The sequence below is a fragment of the Lygodium microphyllum genome, chromosome 23, assembly GCF_053477565.2.
Source record: "Lygodium microphyllum isolate KBCC chromosome 23, Lygodium_microphyllum_v1.1.10, whole genome shotgun sequence".
NCBI lineage: Eukaryota > Viridiplantae > Streptophyta > Polypodiopsida > Schizaeales > Lygodiaceae > Lygodium > Lygodium microphyllum.
This window is the reverse complement of record NC_141157.1, coordinates 78,365,398-78,372,304: the sequence shown is the minus strand read 5'-3', so window position 1 is coordinate 78,372,304 and position 6,907 is coordinate 78,365,398.

The following is a 6,907-nucleotide window of genomic DNA, read 5'->3' as shown; positions in this document are numbered from 1 at the left end:
ATAAGGTGTGATGGCCACCTTTTCAACCACACCCAACCTTCGAGCTAACAACAGTTGAAGGTAGTCTCCATACTTTGCACTTCTACAAAACTCCACACCATTCATATATAGTTGTCCTCCTTTGATGTGGATTAGGCCAGAGAGAGAGAGGGATTTGATGATTTGGAGACGAGGACCTCTCGGAAGGGCCTTCACTTTGTTTGCAAAACACTCACCACAATTATGAGAACCTAGCAATTGATGGCAACATGATTTTTTCCGTTGTGAGAGAATGGAATTTCTAAGGTGAACACCTTTTACCCACATACGTGCCGTCATCCGATAGGCATACTTCATTTCTTGGGCTTCCGTGGAAGACCATTGTGGGAGTCGTGGAATTCGACCAGCTTCAAAAAAATTTGGGTGAAGGCGTTAGAGAAGAGCCACTTGGGGCACTTGTGATAGAGGATGCACTACCATGTGTTGTATCGTCCCACATAAGGAGGTAGAGAATTGTGGTTGAGAATGTCCTCAGTGGGGGCACAAAAAATGAGAGCTGAAATGATGAACGGGTTGCCTCTTACCCATCCAACCTCCAATCTTCACTAAGAGAACTAAAGAGGGGCACCACCTAGCCAAAGGGAGAATGGGCTAGGACATCCCTTTTCTCAAAGAGAATCAAGAGAACCAAGACACAAATTTACAAGAGAGAATATATGTACTAGACTCCATATTAGAATATGAGAGAGAGAGATAAGAGGAGAGGAAGACAAGAGGTAGAGAAAGCTTGCCATTATGGTACATGGAATGAGAAGATGAGAAGAGAGGGAGATAATAGGAGAAGAGGTAGAGGAAGCTTGTCATTATACTACATAATAAAAGAACTTACTCATAGCTTACTTCAAAGAGATGAGGGTATTCTAGAGTGCTCTCATGGGCTTGTCATTGTCTTTCTTCCCCCTCTTCATTCTCCATGGGCTTAGAAAGACATAGAGAGAGAGAGAGAGAGAGAGAGAGAGAAACATCAAGATATGATCTTCAAGTTATCTATTGTTTTGAATGGTGATCATGCCACTTGCTCTCATAATGTATGTTGGGAGACACATTCAACATGAATTTGTCAAGGGTTATCAAAGTATAAGTACTCTGTATTCTAAAGCATCAAAAGAGCATGTAGTTATTCAACAAGTTATCCATCTTGTGCTATTGGATATGAGAGGAAACATCCTTTAGAAAATGGAGTAGACATGTTGGAAAAGAAGAAGTATCTGTATAAATACAAATAGATGTGTGCGTGTGTGTGTGCCTAGCACTAGATATTGGTCTTGTTTGGGTAGGTCCCCCTTTGGCATACAAAGCAAGTCATGCTTCCCAACTTTGTTTCTTATAGTAGCTAGAAATGCAGACCCTTTGGTGCCCTTGAGTGAAGTCGTGGGATTGAGTTAAGGACATGAAAGAATACTCTACTAAATGCATTATGGTGAGAAAAAAATTATTTTAAAAATAATTATATCTTAGTTATAATCTTATAAGAACATGAATAAAACATGGGTTCAAGTTTTCAAAAGCCTAGCCAAGAACCACTAGCCCAAGTGGTAGTGAAATAGTATGTTAAATGCTCAAGGAGATGGAGAATGAATCGCATACTTGTATTTCTCACCTGCTTACAGACTTGCATTGTAATAGCTGAGAGTACACAGTAAAGGTGTGGATATGGCAGGTCTTCTTACTGAAGTATCCTCCACATGTTCTAGATCTATTGTATCTAGTTCTCCTAGATATCTAGATATTGTCTTGCTAGATGTTCTCTAGAGTACATCCGATCATTCTAATATTCCCCCTCTCTAGAAAATGTTAACAATATCTTCTAACATCTTGCCATGCCTCCTATCTAGTTTTAGGGTTTTAAATTCATGTATCTTGTACAAGCTAACCCCTAAGAGAAGTTTAAACTAGCTTCAAACAACTTTTAATGTTAAATTTATATATCTCAATACCTTTATATTTGATATCATCTGACTCATTTTGAGTTTTGGTGCTACAATTGGTTTAATGTGAATGATATTGTTTAAATGGAAAAGACTAGGGAGCTACTAGTTGCATAATTATAGCTCCATTTGGAGTTGCAAATTTTTCCAACCAACTATGCCCTAGATTTCTTTTCTGTCAATATACAATGCATTTATAGGTGCTTAGAAATTACAGCTAGAGTTGTTAATAAGTTGCGCAAACTATCGTGAAAAATTGAAAGTCAAACAATGTTTTAATATATGCAACCTTAGATACAAGACTTCTAATGGAGACATAAGCCCACCAACTTTAGATGTACTCATAAATTTTTTGAAAGTTTAAGCAACATGCCTTGAGATATCTTATGAGCTACTCTATTGTAATGAAGAGAATAAAAGAAATTACTATTTTATTCAACTATCCTCAAGTTGTGTGAGCCATTCCTTTGACTTTTACTATGAATGGGGGGAGAGGGAGGGAGAGAGAGAGAGAGCACTGAAATAGAATGAGAATGAGAATGCTAGATTACAAGAGTCAATGCAAAAGATATGATTATATTGTTATAGATGTGTTCATATAAGATCCTCATAAACACAAGAAAATTTTAATCATTTCCTATATAGGAAGAAAAAAAATGGACATTCCCTATCAATTCCCTAGTTAAAAATACACATAAGTTGGGAAAGTAAATAATAGGGAAAATGGAACATTCCCTAGTTCGAGAAACTAGGGAATTGCATAGGAAATTTCCTCCTACATAGGGAAATTTCCCTACCTAAGAATTTCCCTAGGTAGAGAAACTAGGGAATCACATAGGAAATTACCCACATAGTAATTTCCCTATCTATGAAAATTTCATATGCCATTTGCTAGTTTCTTTATCTAAGGTAGGGAAATCTCCCAACCTATAAAAATTTCCTATGCAATTCCCTAGTTTCTCTAGCTAGGGAATGTTCCACTTTCCCTACTTATGTTTATTTCTAACTAGGAAAATGATAAGCAATGCCATGGATCAAGAGGGCAATCTATATATAACTATTATAACAGACCTACAATAGTACTCTTAACACCTCTAGACTTGCATTTTTGGACTAACAAGGCAAATCTAAAGCTTCATTCACTAAATAAAATGATAATTTTTCACCACTCGAAGCATGAAAAGCATAACAATACTTAAATATAAACCTAGTAAACAACAATCAGGCCTACAATTATGAGATGTTGCAATCAAACATAAGCTTTAGACATTGGCATACATAAGAGTGTTCACCATTAGCAACATGAGACACCTAAGTCTTGTAACCAAAACCTTTTAAAATTGTAGACCTGCAATTAATTATTCAACGATGTATTGATTCTAGTGAGCTCAAAGAAAGAGCATAAGTTTTTGACTATTAGTACTAAAAAGCAAGACTAATATCACCATTTAAAGAATGATATAACATGCATAAGAAGATTCATTTCTAGCAACATGAGACACCTACATGTAGCCAAAGACTATTAAAATTCTAGACCAACAAAGCAAGTACTAAATGATGTATTTGTTTTAGTGAGATCAGATAAAGAGTATAAGAATTTGACTATTAGTATACTGACCGAGAGGTCCAATATCACCATCTGAAGCACATGATATACATAGCTCTAATTGAGAGAATTTGAGATTAATGATGCCTATTAGACAAACTTCCAACTATTGTATTTATCCTTAGAATTATAGATTAAGATGCTAATACCTTGAGATGAATATGGAGCATCCTAATCATAATAAATATGTAATCTCCAATTCTAATTTGTAATCATTAAAAGCTAGGACCAATTTAGAGTTTTAGTCCTTCTAATATGCATGATACATCTTCTCCATGACATCATCAAAAATATCTAATTGTAACCATCAACTCTGAAGAAATGTAGGCCCCACAAGTCTATATACACTCTCACATGTATCTATTCAAATCTACTCATGTAGAAATATGTTTTCCTAGACAATAACAATCTATAATAAATACTCAATGAGATAAGTGTGTATAAAAAAATAAGAATAATATGAGCCCTTGACCTCCACATCTTAAGGATTGGGGAAATTGAGTTGATGGTGGAGTTGATGACTTTTGAAGCAGGTTTGAGAATGTGTTGTACCTAATATGGATCCTAAACGGAGTAGTTATCCATCTATGATTTGAAAATGATGCCACCCAATTGTGTGGCTATTTAGGAAAAAAAAGAACTATGATGGCTGGTTGTTAGCATGGCAAACTAAGGAAGACCACCGAAGATGGCAGTAGAATTACCAAGGTGAAAACACAATAGTTCAGGTCTTAGAGGGGACTTATAAAACCAATAGGAAACAATAACAAAAAACCTTGAGAAACATCAAGTTTGATGTCAATCAATAGGAGAAAAGTTGCCACAACTACAGATGGCTAGATGTTATTAATATAGGTTCAATTGGAAATGTATTCGATGAGGAAGCAATGATGAAAAGATCGGTTGTGTGAGATGAAAAGATCTCTGATCAGCAACTTCCTTGACCTGGGAGTAGTAAAAGGACCATAGAAAATATATAGGATCAGCACGCATAAACCTCTTTTCACCTCTTTTACTATCTCGAACGCTAATGGCCACCCTATAGACAGTTGCAATAGCCATTGAGCTACAAGGGCAAGTGATCTCGTCAAACTATCAATAGCTTTGTTGCTGACACATGAATCTCATACCACTATGCAAAATAATGCAATGTTGCACTTTTATTCAATATCAATCTAGATTCACTAGCAGCTGTAAGATGATGCAGAGTGCAACCTCTGGGCTGGTGTGTAGTTTCGTCAACCACACAGACCAAACTGATGTCAATGTTTTCCCCATCCATAGCACGTTCAACTGCCACCCTAACTACCATCTGGATTATTCTGCCATGTTGCATCATCAATGACAGCACTCTGTACTCCTTCTTCCCCTACATTGTTACCATCAGAATGCCGACCCCCGTCCATAGAGTTCTTCACCAGATGTAGTTAAGACAATGTGATCAAATTGTCGTGATGTCCAAGCTTCTAACTCATAGACTCCAATATCGTAGCGAGGGCTGATAACCCCACATTTGTTCCATCTTCCAAACTTGAACTCCCCAATGTAAACAAACTTCTGCTTGACTGTCAGAAACCTTATGTTGACTTTCGAGGAAGGCTTAATAAGAACCCGCTTCTCCGCATTTCATAGTTCCATCAAAACTATTTGCTTTGCAAAAATGGTTATATTAATATCTGCGAGTAGAGGAATAACAGTACCCTCAATATACATCCCTTAACGACTGCCAAATAATGGAATCTCTGACTGACAACCATCAAGTTATACATGGCATGGTGCTTTTTAGGATAAAAGAGATTTTCCTTGGTCACTTCAATCGATGTTTCAAAAGGGCATGTCCCAACCAATAGTATTCTGTGCTCCCACATCTTAGGGAACAAACGACAACTGAACATCTCAGCTTCATTTATGTTAGATATGGTCTTAAAGGATTGTGTTCTTATTGTAGTTGATTCCCTAGTTTCATAGTTGGGGATTGCAATTTGTCCATAATCAACATCGCCATATACCAGTTGAGTCTCAAGGGAAGATGCATCATCCAAAAAGTATGCTTTGCCATTGAAATAGTAACTCCAGCTTGCGTGCATTTTCAATAGCTCTCGAGTTTGAATATCCATCTTGAGCCTTTGTAAACTTGAACATGACCCACAATAGAGTAGCACACAAAGTCTCCTCCTTTAACTATGTTGACAACATCCGAATTACAAGTCACATGGGGAAAGACCAAAGTAAAGGATCAACATCACAATCTTTTCCTCAAGTTCTTGAGTCAAAAACCTTCATATCAACCTATTTCCCATGCATTGTGCCCTATCAAGAACATGCTTTGGAAAAGAACTTCGTGCCTAATCACTCATGCAGTTTGCAAATTAGAATCCATGCTATGCAAGCAATCGAGCGATGTTCACACAAAAAATAATGAATGCATCGAAGAAATTGTGCCTAGCCTAACTACATGTGCTCGTGCATCATGCAGTTGCAAACAAAGAGACACACACAATGGAAAATAAATCCCTAATGACGTTGACTAATAATTCCGCCCTCAGATTTGAAGTGGTGGTTGGACGTGCTGCGTCACGACAATGTTCAATGTGAATACGTCTAGGTTATTATCAAAGTGTAGGTACTTTGTACTGCAAATCATCAAGAGCATGCAACAACTATTCAACAAACTATCCATATTGTCTTATTGACTATGTGGGAAAACATCCTTTAGAAAATACACTAGACATGCTAGAAAAGAAGAACAATATGTATAAATATAAATGGATATGCATGTAATTGTATATGTATATTTGTTTTCCAAAAGGACTACTAGCACTAGATATTGATCTCTTTTGGGTAGGCCCCCCCCTTGGCATAGAAAGTAAGGCGTGTTTCCCAACTTTGTTTCTTATGGCAGCTAGAAATGCAGACCCCGTGGCGCCCTTCAGTGAAGTCGTGGGATTGAGTTAAGGAGGTGAAAGAATACTCTACCACCGAATGCGTTATGGTGAGAGGAAAAACCCGTTCTAGCGAGTGAAGTCGTGGGATTGAGTTAAGGACGTGGAAAAGCACTACTGTATGCCTTAGGATGAGAGGAAAAACCCGTAGCGAGGTTGAATACCGTAGCCGGAAAGGCCAATAGCATCATGATGCTGCCCCGCCTTTTCTTTTGGCCTGCACCTCCCTACGTGGGAGTGCACAAGTGTATCTTGCATGGCCAATATGCTGTACAGCGCCCTGAAGGGCGGAGTTTAAATCCTCTGCTTATCCGCTGTGACCTCGTGCGCTATAATACATCATCTAATGCCACACGCATAGAAAACCGGGACCGGAGCTTTATGATATTGTG